This window comes from Antechinus flavipes, chromosome 4 (genome assembly GCF_016432865.1).
Source record: "Antechinus flavipes isolate AdamAnt ecotype Samford, QLD, Australia chromosome 4, AdamAnt_v2, whole genome shotgun sequence".
NCBI lineage: Eukaryota > Metazoa > Chordata > Mammalia > Dasyuromorphia > Dasyuridae > Antechinus > Antechinus flavipes.
In genome coordinates this window covers 480,723,413-480,740,562 of record NC_067401.1, presented here as the reverse complement: position 1 = coordinate 480,740,562, position 17,150 = coordinate 480,723,413, and the positions used below count along the sequence as shown (strand labels likewise).

The following is a 17,150-nucleotide window of genomic DNA, read 5'->3' as shown; positions in this document are numbered from 1 at the left end:
TTGTTTTTTTTTTTTAATTATAGCTTTTTATTTACAAGATATATGCATGGGTAATTTTTTAGCATTGACAATTGCAAAACCCTTTGTTCCAATTTTTCCCTTCCTTGCCTCCACCCCCTCCCTCAGATGGCAGGTTGACCAATACATGTTAAACATGTTAAAACATAAATTAAATACAATATATGTATACATGTCCAAACAGTTATTTTGCTTACAAAAAGAATTGGACTCTGAAATAGTGTACAATTAACCTGTGAAGGAAATAAAAAATGCAGGCAGGCAAAAATAGAGGGATTGGAATTCTATGTAGTGGTTCATAGTCATCTCCCAGAGTTCTTTCCCTGGGTGTAGCTGGTTCAGTTCATTACTGCTCCATTGGAACTGATTTGGTTCATCTCATTGCTGAAGATGGCCACGTCCTTCAGAATTGATCATCATATAGTATTGTTGTTGAAGTGTATAATGATCTCTTGATCCTGCTCCTTTCACTCAGCATCAATTCATGTCAGTCTCTCCAGGCCTTTCTGAAATCATCCTGCTGCTCGTTTCTTACAAAACAATAATATTCCATAACATTCATATACCACAATTTATTCAGCCATTCTTCAACTGATGGGCATCCACTCAGTTTCCAGTTTGTTGCCACTACAAAGAGGGCCGCCACAAACATTTCTGCATATGTGGGTCCCTTTCCCTCCTTTAAGATCTCTTTGGATATAAACCCAGTAGAAACACTGCTAGATCAAAGGGTATGCATAGTTTGATAACATTTTGAACATAGTTCCAAATCGCTCTCCAGAATGGCTGGATGTTCACAATAAGGACTCTCTTCTAGAGGATTTTTTTTTTCTTACGGAGTTGATTAATAGCTTGTTCTATTTCTTTTTCTAAAATAGGACTGTTTAATCAATTTACTTCTTCCTCTGTTAATCTGGGCAAGCTATATTTTTGAAGGTATTCTTCCATTTCACTTAAGTTATCGAATTTATTGGCATAAAATTGGGCAAAGCAACTCCTAATTATTGCTCTCATTTCCTCTTCATTAGTGGCAAGTTCTCCCTTTTCATCTTTTTTAAGACTAACAATTTGATTTTCCTTTCCTTTTTTAAGTCAAATTTACTAAGGGTTTATCTATTTTGTTGTTGGTTTTTTTTTCATAAAACCAACTCTTAGTTTTATTTATTAATTCAATCTTTTTAAAAAATTTTCAATTTTATTAATCTCTCCCTTTATTTTTAGAATTTCAAGTTTAGTGTTTGATTTAGTCGCAAGCCCAATTCATTGACCTTCTCTTTATTTTATGCAAGAAGGCCTCTAGAGATATAAAATTAAGGATGCTCTTCTTTAAGAACCCTACCAAGTAGTTATCCTGCCTCTGCTTGGAGGCGCTCATTACCTCTTCTTGAGGTAGCTCTGCTCATTAGCCTTTGGGTCTTTTGAGGTTTTGATTCTTCAATCAGTCTGTCAATTAGATAAACATTTATTGAACCCCTACCATAGCCCAGGACTTGAAAAGCTCTGCAGGTATTTTTTCTTGGCAGACCGCAGGAAGTCACCTGAAGTCTTTTCGTGCAAGAAAGGATAGTAATCAGCATGAGGGATGGATTAGACTGGGGAGAAAGTCACAGCATGGAGCTCTGTTTGGTGGCTATTCCAGTAGACTGGGACTAGGGGTGGGCATGGAGAAACAGTACAGAAGTTGAAGTGACAACAGTCGATAATGGATTGGTTATGAGAGCAGAGGCAAAGAAAGAACCCCAGAAAATCTAGAGAGAAACCGGGAAGTCCTTCCCCCGTGTGGCCCAAGGACCCCAAGGCTAGTTCACTTCCTGCTGCTCTACCCTCCCCACCTCTTCTCTGATTGATTGAATGACTGACTATGGGAGCCCATGAGTCAACAGCTGGTATCAGTGCCCAGCCCCTCGCCAAGCCTCCAGCCTTCAGTTGGAGAAGACTGGTTGGGATGAACCTTGCCGGGGCACTATTGTGTTCCTGGGGGCCTTCCTTCCTGCCGACAGATAGTTCCATTAATGCCCGTGGTAATGCTGGGCTCTCTCCCCAGTCTGGCTTCTGTGGGGCCATGCCAGGTAATTGTACAACAGTTAACAGAACTTTGGACTTGCAGCCAAGAGAGACTTGGTTTCAGAACCCTAACTTGTCCTCCTGGTCCAGTCACTTCCCCCTTCCTTCTCATCTCTGCTTGTAGTCCTGGTCAGACCGCCCCTAGGACATGTTCTGGGTTCAGATTTGGGCACCAGGGGAAGGCCGCTGATCAGCGGGGGAGCGGAGGAGGCTGTCCGGCTGGGGATGGGCACTGGATCGCTGTCATATGGGGATTACCTGGAGGAAGTGGGGAAGCTGAGCTTGGAGAAAAGGAGGTTCAGGGAGAACATAAGAAGCTCTCAAGTATGGCTGTCAGGTGGAGGAGGGATCAGCCTTTGTCTGCTTGGTCCCAGTCCAAGGACTGACTACCAGGGCAAGTACAAAGAAGCCCAATTGCCTGGAGGACAGAACTCATTTCCTACAAATCCCAGAATGGCCCAGAATCCGTGGGAGGTAGCGAACTCACCCTCCTTGGACAGAGGCTGGGCGGTCACTCCTCAGGGACACTGTGGGGAGTCCCCGGTGTATGGGTTGGCTCCTGAGAAGCTCCTCAGAACAGTCCCACCTGTACTCCTCAGTTCGGAGACTCCCTGTGTATCCTGGAAAGGTTAGAGGAGGCTATGTGTGTGTGTGTGTGTGTGTGTGTGTGTGTGTGTGTGTGTGTGTGTCTGTATGTGAATGTATGTGTGTGTGAGAGTGTGAGTGTGTATGTGTGAGTGTGCTAGTGAGAGTGTGAGTGTGTTTTGTGAGTGTGTGTGTCACTGTGTGTGTGTCTGTGTGGGTGTATGTGTATCTGTGTGTGAATGTGTGTCTGTGTGAGTGTGAGTGTGTGTCTCTGTGTGAGTGTGTGTGTAAGTGTGTGTGATGATGAGTGTGTGTGTGTGTGTGTGTGTGAGAGAGAGAGAAAGAGAGAGAGAGAAGAGAGAGAGAGAGAGAGAGAGAGAGAGAGAAAGAGAGAGAGAGAGAGAGAGAAAGAGAGAGAGAGAGAGAGAAAGAGAGAGAGAAAGAGAGAGAGAAAGAGAAAGAGAGAGAGAGAGAAAGAGAGAGAGAGAGAGTGTGTGTGTGTGTGTGTGTATGTGCTGCACTATTTTGGAGGCCCCAGATCCCCCTCTCCCTAGTCTGCCCACTCCCAGCACACCTTCTTACCTGTCCTTTCAGTTCCCTTCATCCACAGCCCCATCTGTAACCCAGGTGAGTCTGGGAGAGGACTTAGAGAGGAGAGTGGGGAGGATGAAGATAGACCCAAAGTTGGGAAGCTCCTCAGGATCTATTGGGCCACTGGGCCGGGGTTCCAGGGGCAGGATGCCGCGCTCCAAGCCAGCCTTCTCTGGGACATGGAAACAATGGCAGGAGAGCCGAGTCTGGGACCCTGTGGAGGTGGAAGGAGGGAGTAGTTATCTGGGGGCTCTTCCTCTTCCTTTAGGGGAAAGGAGCTGGCGGGGAGGAAGGGGGTCCGAATATCAGGAGCTTTGCCAGAGAAAGAATAGGTTTCTCTGCACCACTGAGGACTTCTTCAGCCACCCCCAGGACTGGCTCTTTGGATGCTCATGCACGGGGAGGGAGGAGCTGAGACTCCTAAGTCACAGGTTTCCAGCCCTTCGGGCCGGGACCTCCCAGTGAGGAGGAAATCCGGCTCCCACCTGCCTGGATTCCCAGCTCCCTGTGCAGAACCCCCGGGGCTGGAGGACAGCTCCGTCTCCTGCATCTGTGCCGATCTGGAATCTCCCCAGGGAATGGGGAGAGAGGCAGACAGAGGCAGGGGGAGAGAGACAGTGTCTGTACACACCCTCTCATATATAACTGTGAGCAGCGTGCAAGCCACTGGAAGGGTGCTGGCTTCCTATTGGGATAGCACGACTCTGAGCTGATCCCAACTCGAGTGTCCTGAGATTGGAACCACCCACATCTCCCTTCCCCCTTGTTTCTCCCCCTTCCCCCCCAGCCAGGGGCTGGATCTGGTATCTGGGCTGGGCGGTTAATGGGCCTCTGGGTCTACCAGATGCTTTCCATCCCCCACCCCTTGGCAGTTCCCAGGAACTCGTGCTGATACTAGAAGCCCCTTCCCTGCTCCCCCATAATAACAACTTGAGAAATGGCACTGAATTGTCCCAATCCCCCCAGGCCACCCCCTGCCACCTCTATAGCCTGGATGTTCAGCGAACATTTATTAAGCTCCTGCTGCTTGCAATGCTTTTTGCTCAGTGGGTTTGGGGGGAGGGAGGGCCTGGGGCCAAGCCTGTTTCTGAGGCCCTGAAGACTAAGGTTTGCTCTGTCTCGTGGCTTGAATCCCAAGGGCCCGGGCCGGTCTGCCTGCCGTCCATCCGCTAAAGCTCCCTCTAGCTGAGTGCAGCTCCATGCATGGGCCAGGAGGACCCCAGAGGGAATCCCAGAGACTTGAAGCCAGGGGCACACAGGGAGCACCCCCCCTGCACTGGGACCTCCTCTAACCCTCCCTGACTTCTGACACTGTCCAGAAGCCCCCAACTTTGAGATGCCCCCTCCCAATCTCTCAGTCCTTCCCCTAAGACCAGCAGATTAACCAGAATTCCCGATTTCTCCCGGACATCCTCCCTTGGGACTGCACAAGGCCGAGAAGGGCCTGCCAGGGCCAAGCACTGCTCAGACTTCCCTCCACTGCACCTGTCAGTTCTTGCCAGGAGCCCAGATGTCCCAAACCCTCAGCCTAGTGATCAAAGCCCTCAGAAGCAGGCCAGGAAAGGGGAGGGGCGGAGAGGGTGGGGTCTTCCTGGCCTGCCTGGGCTGGATAAGCCCCCTCACCTACTGCTAGTGACTTATCTGCCGGTCACAGACCTCCCCTTCCCTTCCCAGGAAGCCTGTGGCTGGGGTGTGACCCAGGATAAAGCACCCAGGTGTCCCGATGGGAGAATGGGCCTCGAAAGGGGGAGCCAGCAGGGGGTGGAGGGCTGCTGTGCAAGGGGACAGGGCCTTGTCCTCTGAGACTCCTCTGAGCCATGTGGCCAATGGCCCACCCTCGTTGCACCCCCATCTCGGTAGCTCCAGAAAGGGAGAGGGAGGCAACCTCCTCTGGCCCCAACTGTCAGAGGATTGAAGAGGAAAGTAGCTTGGAAGCTTGGACGGGGACCGGTTCTGAGGGACTCTCCCAGATTTTCTATCTGAGGTGATAGGGAAGTAGTAGTTTATTGAGTGAGGGGTTACTCTGGTCAATTGAGTGGAGGATGGGCTGAAATAGGGAAAGGCTAAGGCAGAAAAACCGACTGACAGAGTATGGAGGGAGGGTGCTGCATCCTGGGCGGTCCAGCCCAGCCCCCAGAATATCTCCCTAAATAGCAGGCTCTCATGGAACATTGAATCAGACCAAATAAATGGAGAACGGGGAGAGGAGAGCCAGTTCCTCTGTTCAGAGACCTCCCATTTCTGCCTCCCGTGTCTCTTTGATTGGTTGTGGCTCCCACCCTTGAGTCTGAGGTAGGACCCCCAGTGCTGGATGAAGGGGCCAGGAAATGGCCCCCACCAAGACCAGCTTGTTCAGGCTTCTCAAACTGGTGTGCATCCTCCTCAGCCTCCGGTCTCCAATCTTGGGAGCAACAGAGGGAGGGACAAGGGTGATTGAATCCGTTTCCCAGAGAAGGAAAACAAGTCTCAGACAGGGACTGATGGGTCCTTGCTACCCAGAACAGGCAGGGAAGGCGAATGGCCCTCAGTGCCGATGACAGTTCTGAAGGTCCAAGCGCACAATCCCAGGCCTTCAAGTCTTGGGGTCACCAAGGGCTACTAGTCACCTGAGTCTCCTTCCAGGATCAGCTTCCTTCATCTATCAGAATCCTTTAAGTCCAATGGAAGGAGGGTGAAGCAGAGAAGGGGGGAATTACATAAAGACTGACTACAGGGTGTGGGCTGGGGGTGGGGAGCTGCCCACATCGGGGCAGGGGCTTTGAGGCATCTAACACGGAGCATCTCTCTGTCCCGTGGCATAGAGGGGATGAGAGCTTGTGGCCACGAGCTCCCGGGACACCCACATCGCAGCTGTCAGTAAGGTTCATTAGGCTTGGGGAGCAGCTCCAGGACCGCCCAGCCAGCCTCCATCCCCCGTTAAGATGGGGACGGAGCACGATGCAGTGACTTGGGGCCAAATCCCAGCCCTGCCAATCACTACCTGGGTAACTTTGGGCAAGAAGTCTCCTTTCCCTGGGATAAATATATGGTCTTATGATCCAGGCTGGAAAGGCTGCAGTGTCTGGGAAGGGACAAGTAATGGCTCTGAATCTGTGACCACTGTCATCTGCCACCAGGGATTAGCTGGGTCACAGGGCCTAAGCTCATTACTCTTGGCCACCCCTGCCCTCCCCCTCGAGGTCTGGTGGTTGCTCTAATCCCCAGTGGGGACCCGGAGGGAGGAGCAGACTTTGGAGGACAAGGGCAGGGTTCGCAGAGCTTTTCACCCTCTGGGCCTTCATCTCTGTTTCAGATCCGGTGCCTTTTGTCAATATTCTTCCTGGACTAGATTGACTATTTCTGTCTCAGATTCTCTTCATCTTCATCTCTTGGAATCTCTGTGCTTTTGTCTCAGTCTCTGTTTTTACATTCCTGTGACTGCTCTCTTTTTATACAAAGAGCAGCTAAGACCCGGAGCTTTCTCTCCTAGGATTGGAGAGAAAGTAGCCTGGAATAGGCCGAGAGCCAGGTTAAGTGGGGAGTGGGAGAGGGCTGGCCTTCAGCCAACTGGCCCTTGCTATTCTTGACCCATTCCCATGGCTGGTTCAGAATCAAACTCTAAAAAAGTCTACCATGTAAGCCATCAGCTCTACAGTTCCATCAAATCCCTGTGACTTGTGCAGAGATTTTCTTTGTGCATATGTAAAAGGCCCAAATCCTTTAAACTACTCACCTCTGGGTGAGTTCTTTTTTTTTCTTTTTTTTTAATAACAGCTTTTTTTTTTTTCAAAATATTTGCAAAGGTAGTTTTCAACATTCACCCATTTAAAATCTTGTGTTCAAATTTTTATTTCTCCCTTCCCCAACCTTCTCCCCTAGACATCTAGTAGTCCAATATATGTTAAACATGTGCAAATCTTTCATACATATTTCACATTGATCTTGCTGCACAAGAAAAATCAGATCAGAAAGGAAAAAATGAAGAAAAAAGCAAACAACAACAAAAAAGATGAAAATACTGTGTTGTGATCCGTATTCAGTCTCTGTAGTTCTCTCTCTGGATGCAGATGGCCGCCTTCATCACAGGTCTATTGGAATTGGCTTGAATCATCACCTCATTGCTGAAAAGAGCCCCATCCTTATAAATAAATTGGAAGAGCATAGGATAGTTTACCTCTCAGACCTGTGGAAGAGGGAGGAATTTATGACCAAAGAAGAACTAGAGATCACTATTGACCACAAAATAGAAAATTTTGATTATATCAAATTGAAAAGTTTTTGTACAAACAAAACAAATGCAGACAAGATTAGAAGGGAAACGATATACTGGGAAAACATTTTTATAATCAAAGATTCTGATAAAGGCCTCATTTCCAAAATATATAGAGAATTGACTCTAATTTATAAGAAATCAAGCCATTCTCCAATTGATAAATGGTGAAAGGATATGAACAGACAATTCTCAGATGAAGAAATTAAAACTATTTCTAGCCATATGAAAATATGCTCCAAATCATTATTAATCAGAGAAATGCAAATTAAGACAACTCTGAGATACCACTACACACTTGTCAGATTGGTGAGAATGACAGGGAAAGATAATGCGGAATGTTGGAGGGGATGTGGGAAAACAGAGATACTGATACATTGTTGGTGGAATTGTGAACACATCCAGCCATTCTGGAGAGCAGTTTGGAACTATGCTCAAAAAGTTACCAAACTGTGCATACCCTTTGATCCAGCAGTGCTACTACTGGCCTTATACCTCAAAGAGATACTAAAGAGGGGAAAGGGACCTGTATGTGCCGAAATGTTTGTGGCAGCCCTGTTTGTAGTGGCCAGGAACTGGAAACTGAATAATTGTCTATCAGTTGGAGAATGGTTGAATGTGGTATATGAACGTTATGGAATATTATTGTTCTGTAAGGAATGACCAGCAGGATGAATACAGAGAGGACTGGTGAGACTTACATGAACTGATGCTGAGTGAAATGAGCAGAACCAGGAGATCATTATATACCTCAACCACGATACTGTATGAGGATGTATTCTGATGGAAGTGGATTTCTTCAATAAAGAGAGCTAATTCAGTTTCAATTGATCAAGGATGGACAGAAGCAGCTACACCCAAAGAAAAAACACTGGGAAATGAATATAAACTGCTTGCATTTTTGTTTTTCTTCCCGGATTATTTATACCTTCTGAATCCAATTCTCCCCGTGCAACAAGGAAACTTTTCGGTTCTATACACATATATTGTATCTAGGATATACTGTAACCTATTTAACATGTAAAGGACTGCTTGCCATCTAGGGGAGGGGGTGGAGGGAGGGAGGGGAAAAATCGGAACAGAAGTGAGTACAAGGGATAATGCTGTAAAAAATTACCCTGGCAAGGGTTCTATCAATAAAAAATTATTTACTAAAAAAAAAAAAAAAAAGAAAAGAAAAAAAAAAGACCCCAGTCCATCAGAATTGATCATTGTATGATCTTGGTGTTGCTGTGTGCAATGTTCCCTTGGTTTTACTTACTTCAATTTGCGTAAGTCTTTCCAGGCCTTTCTAAAATCTCCTGATCATTTCTTTTCTTTGTCTTTTTTCTTTAAATTTTTTTCAAATTAAAGCTTTTTATTTTTAAAACACATGCTTAGATAATTTTCAACATTCATCCCTACAAAACTTTGTGTTCCAAATTTTTTTCTCCCTATATTACCCCCACCCCTCACCTAGATAGCAAACGATCCCATAATTCTTCTAAGCATATTTCCACAATTATCATGCTGCACAAGAAAAATCAGATCAAAAACCAAAAAAAGAGAAAGAAAACAAAATGCAAGCAAACAACAAAAAGATGTTGTGGTCCACACACTTCCCAAGTCTTTTCTCTTCATCACAAGACCATTGGAACTGGCCAGAATCACCTCACTGTTGAAAAGAGTCACATCCATCAGAACTGGTCATTGTGTAATCTTACTGTTGCTTCACACAGTGTTCTTCTAGTTCTACTCACTTCCCTCAGCGTCAGTTTATGTAAGTCTTTCCAGACTTTTCTGAAATCATCCTGCTGGTCATTTCTTACAGAACAATAATATTCTGTGACATTCGCATCCCATAACTTATTCAGCCGTTCCCCATCTGATGGGCACCCACTCAGTTTCCAGTTTCTGGCACTACAAAAAGGGCTGCCACAAACGTTTCTGCACTTTTCCCTTTTTTATGTTCTCTTTGCTCACCTAGGTTCTGAATGAATCTAGAGTATGATACAAAATAATTGCCCAGGATAGTAAAAAAAATTTGGACACTATGCAACTTTAGATCCTCATTCCTGCTTTCCTGAAAATTTTCTACCTCAATCTGGACCCTATATATAGATAGTTTACAACAAATCAATTTATTTATGCATGTAAGGTTTGGCAAATGTGGTAAATTTTCAGAGAATCTGCCCAATGAAATCCCAAAGCCCATCTCTTGCACCCACAGATTATGTAAAGAGAATAAAATATTGAGCTGGCAGAGGGGTGGGGTGGGGGTGGTGAGGGGGAGCCAGGGATGAGCAGAAACAGTAATAGCAATGCAGCACCGGTATCCGGCAGTCAGAAAGTGCTCAGGGTTTCTCACAGGTCTTGTGACCGTCCAGCCCACGCCCAGCTCTTGGAATGCTGGTGCCCAATTGAGGACTCTGGCTCCCTGTCTAATCCAAATGCTCCCTTTCCATTCCCAGTGTGATCTCAGTCTTCTGACTCAGTTCTCAGCACAGAATAAAGATAGAAACTGAAGTTCCAGCATCCGATTGGCAGGCTCCTGCCTGTCCTATGTCCAAACAGTGAGGAGAAGTCTCCCTTGGGTTACACTTGTATTGATGGTGATAATTCCCAGAGTCCATTGCTATTCATCTGCCCGGCAATCAGGAGCTCTTGCTTTCTCTGACAGCTGCAAAACTTATCCATTCCTCCCAAAAACAAAAGGTCAACTCTCAATGACCAAGGGGAGGAAGACTTTAAGAGGAAACTCCTCAGGAAATATTAGTTTGCATAGGAATAAAGACGTCTAGAACATCTTCTTACAATCCCAAAGAGCTCCATAACCTGAGCATTTTAACTGCCCAATAGTAAGCATGTGATCAATCGAGCAATCACAAGCTTTTATTGAGCTGGAATCCACTATGTTTCTGGCATTGAGACAGGGCCTTGGACCAGGAAGACAAAAAGAAGCAGTTCCTGCTCTATAAGTGCTTCCATTCTAACACACACACATACACACACTCACACATACACAGACACACACTCACACACTCTTTCTACACACACACACTCACACTCACACACACACTCACATATACACAGACACACACTCACACACTCACACTCACATATACACAGACACACACTCTCACACACACACTCACACACACTCACATATACACACACACTCACACACTCACACACACACACTCTCACACACACACTCACACATACACAGACATACACTCACACACTCACATATACACAGACACACACTCACACACTCACACTCACACACACACTCACATATACACAGACACACACTCACACACTCACACTCACACACACACACTCACACATACACAGACACACACTCACACACTCACATATACACAGACACACACTCACACACTCACACACACACTCACACATACACAGACACACACACACACTCTCACACACACACATACACACACACACTCTCACACACACACTCACACATACACAGACACACACTCACACACTCACATATACACAGACACACACACACACACACACACACACACCTACCAGACATCCAAAGCTGACAGGCCTAAATTAACCAACACTGAGACTTGAGGCCTGAAATTGTACCATTCACAATACACATCTATGGCTCTGCCAGGAATGGTGTCACAGGCTGGGATTTGGGTGAAAATCACGTCTGCCTCTTTTTTTCTTTATTAAAGCGTTTTTATTTTTAGAAACATATAAATGGATAATTCTTCAACATTAACCCTTGTAAAACCTTGTGTTCCAATTTCCCTTCCTTCCCCCACACTCTTCCTTAGATGGCAAGTAGTCCTATATATGTGAAATATGTTAGAAAAATATCTTAAATCCAATATAAGAATACATAATTAGAAAATTCTCATGCTGCACAAGAAAAATCAAATTAAAGCAGAAAAATGAGGTAAAAAACAAAATGCAAGCAAACAACAACAAAAAGAGTGAAATGCTATGTTGTGAACATCTGCCTCTTAAATTGTGCTTTGGAGAAGTGACTGCTCACACACAGTCCATGTCTCAGAGGAGACAGAGGCACACAACCTTGGCTCTGGCAGAAACAAACCATGGCCCGAGGCTCATGTTTGCCACCTTTAAGGACCTTGCCATGGTGACAGGTTTAAGCAGAAGCTTTGGGGCTCGGGGGATGTTTAAGTCATTTACACCGTGCACTTCGCCACCAGGCAGCTGGCTGCTTCCAGAAGAGCCCCCTGGGAGGAGAGACGCAGCCCAGTCGCATTTCAGCCCTACTGGGGGTCGTGGGGCCGTATGGCGAGCAGGAGGATAGGAGGGACTCAGTCAGCTAGAGGGATCTGGGGGAGAGGGAGCCATTCACTCACTGCAGCAAGGGGGGATGCGCTGATCACCTCAGAAAAGGCTTTTGTGCTGCGTGAAAAAGTCACTGGGCACCTCAAGCCCCGGTGCTGCTTTGGTTGGAGGAAGGGCATGGCGTACCCAGACACAGCCCCTCGCCTTCCTCAGCTGGAGAGACGCTGCAATAGTGTCTGGGAATTCCAGTAGCCGCTCAGGGTCACTCTGAGAAGCAAGGCAGGAGGTTGTGGTGACCTGAAAGTACTGCCAGCCAGCCCGGCTCCTCCAGCTCACAACAAGCACGTGGACAGGGCTCTAAGGCTTGTCAAATACTTCCCATAGAATAGCAGAGAAGAAGGTACTGAGCGGGTGATGAGAGGAGGAGGAGGAGGAGGAAGAGGAGGAAGAGGAGGAGGAAGAAGAGGAAGAAGAGGAGGAGGAGGAAGAGGAGGAGGAGGAGGAGAAGGAGGAGGAGGAGGAGGAGGAGTGATTCTCTGTGTAACAGATGACAAAATGAATTCTTTTGCATATAACTGCAAACACTGCTGTATGTTAGCAATACAAATTATTATTGCGTGTTTATGTTTTGCACGGTTTCACATATAGAATTGCTATTACATTTCTTACCTTCACAATGGCTAGAGGAGAGGTGGGAGGGAGAAAGAATTCAAAACTCAAAATTTTTAAAAAAGGGAATTCTAAAAATAATTAATAAATCTAAAATAAGAAAATTAAAAACATGATTGTATATTTCCTGTTTTATTTTTACTGTTGCTATTTAGTATTACTATGACCATTTACTACTGCAGATGTTATGAATATGTTCTTGCTAATTGGGTCTATTAGTCTTGTTTCCTTCCCAGAGTGATATGCAGTTGAGATGCCGCTTTTTCTCTCGATTTTTGTACAGGATTTCCTTGTGCACGGGATGGCTATGTGATCATTCTTGGTTGCTAAGATGAGGGTCAGTTATGATGAAGGCAGTTAGTTGGCTTCCCTTCGGGCCAGTGACCACAGGATTATAGGGCATCACTACCACGGATGCAGCCCAAGAAAGACCTCCCAGCTTCTGTTTTGTCACAGGTTTACGGAAAGCCAGGAACTTTCAGCCTCAGAGAGGCTGCTGAGACCGGAGTTTCGATGAGTGGAGCCAGTGTGTCCAATGGGCAAAGGCCAGACCTGGTGCAAAGCCAAAGACGGTCCCCATTTCTTCGGCGGCCGGTGAGGCTTTTCCACTGTCCTAAACCTCTGGTTCCCAATGTGTATAGTCCCAGACATGCAATCGCTCCCATAATTCTTTGGATAATCCATTGAAATAGGCCGTGCAGTGCTGTTCTTCAAGAATCTCAGAGAAGTGACAGATTGAGTGGAAGGAGATTTGTGGAGGATCGTGTGACACACTCCACAATAGCCGAGTGCTTGACCGATTTTTAAAAGTTCTAATACACATGACTTAACACAACAAAAGCATTTTAAATCAAAAGAAAAGTAATCAGCTGAACAGCAAACACTCGGAACAGCAAGGAAATGTGTTAGAATAAATGGCTTAGTTTTTAACTCACTGAAAATTTTATTATGTATTACTAGCCTTCAGACTTATTTTCTGTAATTGTGCAGATGTGAACGGAACTTTGAGTAATTAAATGAATGAAAAGTCCATTTACTGCAGAATCTTATTTCACAAGATGGCCAGATTGCCTTGAAGAACTAAACTATTCAAGAAATACTCACTTATGCTCATTTTAGAAATCACCTTCAGCTGTTCTGCCTTGACAATTGCAGGAGGAACTGGCCAGCGTTCTCTCTCTGGTCTGCACTTCCAGGATGTTGCAAATAGATTTCCCCTTGAAAGTCTGGCCAGGGTCCGGGACATGCACAGATCCCGTGCAACCTCTGTGTGTGGAGAGGCTGGGAGCCTTCTTCTGGGAGAATCAGGTTGATATCAAAAGGAAATAAGTGCCTTAGACTGTACAGCATGTGTAGGAACTCTGCAACCAGTCCCAGTCAGTAACTAAACTTTACTAGTTCCCTATCACCTCAAATACAAAATCTGTAAGAGTCCCTCGTGGTAAATATTCTTTTTGTAAAAGCTAGTTAGTATTAAGGGGTCAAGGTGAAGAGGGGGGTGCTAGTTCCTGGTCCCTAAAAATGGGGAAAACATAATCAGAAGGAGCTTATCTGATGCCATTACAGGAAAAAACCCTGCCCTCGCCATCTCAACAACTTAGCTCACTCTGGAACTCTCAGCAGCAAGCCTATCTGTAAGAGAGACACAGAGTGTGAGTGTGAGTGTGAGTGTGTGTGTGTGTGTGTGTGTGTGTGTGTGTGTGTGTGAGAGAGAGAGAGAGACAGAGACAGAGACAGAGACAGAGAAACAGAGAGACAGACAGACAGAAACAGAAAGACAGAGATAGAGAGACAGAGAGACAGACAGAGAGAGACAGAGAGAGAAGAAGGGAAGGAGGAAGGAAGAGAGGAGAGAGAAGGAAAGAAGGGAAGAAAGAAGGAGGGGAGAGGGAGGGAGGAGGGAAAAAGGGAAGGAGACATAGGAGAAGGAGGAAGAAGAGAAGAGAGAGAGAACATGAAAACTTTTCATAAATCTTTTTTTGTCTCATCAATTGCCTGAACAATAGAATGATTTTCTAATATTTCATTATTGGATTCTTATATGGATGAAATTTAAAGTGCCTTCTGGGAATAAATCAGCGCCTTTTGTCTTATAAGCAAAGGTTGAAAGATGGAAGTTCCTGGGTTGTAGACATGTAATATCAGCGAGAGGTTGGTATAGAATAAAGTGATACCAGAAGTCCTTGGAACCTGTATCAGGAGTCTGTAGCTCCCAGGAAAAGCATTAAAACAAATAAAGCTGAGTAAGGAGGTAGATGAGAGAGGAGGGCAAAGTCATGGGGAAGGCCCAGGAGGAAGAAATGGACCTGAGACTTATCCATTTAACAGTTTCTTTGCAAATCTAGTATGTTCCACAAAGAAACTGTGCAGTCATGGATAAGGTGATCACTGGTGAATTAACAATATCCTGCACAGAACAGGAAAATTTCCCAAAAGGTGGTGGGAGCCTCAGTCACAGAGAGTTTTCTGTAATTTTCCAGTAGTTCTAAATGGCATTTCTCCTTCATAACTCCTAGTCAAAATTGAAACCCTAAATTTTCCCCTTTCCCTTTTCTATTTCATTTTATGTATTATTTTCTTTTATTGGAATGTGACTTTCTTGAAGGTAAGGCCTATCTTATTTTTAAAATGTGTATTATCAGTCCTTAGCATATTATCTGACACATATTTACTGTTTAATATCTATCTAGACCATATCGTGTTCACCCAATGGAAATCACGTCCTCCTGTGGAGTTTCTACCTTAACTAAGCCTTTCATTTTTCAAACACTGGAGAGTAAAAAGTCAATTAATAAACATTTTTAAGTGCCAGCTATGTGCCAGGCATTGCGGTAAGTGCTGGAGATACAAAAAGAGGTAAAAGATCTCCGAGTTTCTTAAGAAACTCACCATATAACGGGGGAGACAACAGCCGAACAACTATAACCAAACAACCTATAAACAATATGAATAAGAAATAATTAGAAGGGATATGCTAGAATGAAGCTAACCCTCTCGGGTTCCACTTCTGAATTGTGCTTTGGGGATATTCTCTGCCATCACGTGCATCTAACTTTCGGTAAGCTTCCATTCAGGCTTCATGGATGGGCAAGGTAGTTTGCCATTAGGAAGATTGGAATACAACGATCACTTGAAATCTTCAGTCCAGCATGGCGGGGTGCTCACATTTTTAGTCTTCCCTGTCCCTTCTTCATAGGGTCCTGTGATCTCAGATGTGGTGGACTTAAAAGCTATTGATGATTAGGACCCAGCTTGATCATTATAATCACAAAATTCAATTTAAATGTTTCATTTTTGCTGTTTCCAGAACAATATATATTATTTGACTAGTTCTGTTTTATATCAGCTGTTTTTATTCTACTTTGTATTTATCATAATATTTCTTATAGCACAGTTGTATTATATTACATTTCTACACCCCAACTTGTTTAGCCATTCCCGATAGAGGCTACTTATTTTATTTCTAGTTTTTTGCTGTCACAAAAAAAAAATGCCGCTATAAGTATTTTTGGTATAGCTGGGTCCTTTTTTTCTTATTGACTTTCTTGAGGGTGTATGGCTATTAGGAGACTCTGGGTTGAGAGCATAGACATTTTATTTGCCTTTTTAAAAAATTCCAAATTACTTTATAAAATCGTTTTTTATCAATTCACAACTTTACCATCAATGCATTATTGTAAAATCAGAATATTTTGATTGTCATCAAAGTCATAACCTTTCATCATCTACCACCATTAGGACATGGTTGAATTGTGCTGTTGCACTGTACATTTGAATGTGAAGTATTTAAACGCAAAGTTAGATAATATTTTTGCATGTAACATCTGTTAGATTTGTATGAATGGGGTCAAAACCATCTGATACTCTAACTAGTTAAAATCCATCTCAATCAGTCATAGACACTAAACCACATGTAGAGAATCCTTCAGTGGAATGATGGAAATTTTGATTCTCCAGAGGTCATCCAAAAATGATCATTTGATTCCTTTGATGGGTTGGAGCAAGTATGGTTCTTAGCTAACACAAATGAAATGAACTACTTGAGAGAAAAAAGGAGAAGTCTCAATTCAGGCTTCATTTTTTTAAATTAATTGTTTTATTTTTCTGGTTATACATGTATATTAACCTTTTTAATACACATTTCTTTATGTATTATGTTGAGAAATAAAAATTAGAACAAAAAGGAAAACCATGAGTGAGGGGGAAAAACACAGAAAAACGACGTGAACATAGCATGTGTTGATTTACATTCAATCTCCATAATTCTTCTGGATGCAGATGGCATTTTCTATCCAAAGTTTATTGAGATTGCCTTGGATCAAGTTCATTGTTGATCTCCTTTCTACTCCCTGGTCTCAACTCCTACTCCTGAAGGAAAACAAGGACTTTGTAAGCTTCCCGAGGTCTGGAGAATTATGGACTTTTTATCTTCCCATTGGTGTCCTAGTGACATCCCTGGATCAATTAATGGCAGTATCTACATTGAGATCCACGGACAGAATGAGCATAGATTCATGGATCTGCAATGAAACCCAACAAAAATAAAACTATAACACACCCAAGGGGAAACTCTTCTAGGCATCAGGAGCTGTGTGTTACCACTTTTCTACATAGGTTCCCCTAGATCCGAGACCATTTTCTCCTGGACTCTGTTTGTTTTTGTGGGAGGATGTCTTTGGGGCAATGTTTT

General features: G+C 44.4%; 1 long non-coding RNA gene across 1 annotated transcript; it reads right to left on the bottom strand.

Moving 5' to 3' along the window:
* On the bottom strand, positions 1 to 3,993 carry LOC127563435 (uncharacterized). Its single transcript, XR_007953963.1, has 3 exons — positions 3,250 to 3,993; positions 2,570 to 2,702; positions 1 to 2,340 (listed from the first exon to the last, which is right to left on the bottom strand). It is a non-coding gene; the product is annotated as an uncharacterized LOC127563435 (long non-coding RNA).
* Between the last annotated feature and the right edge of the window lie 13,157 nt (positions 3,994 to 17,150).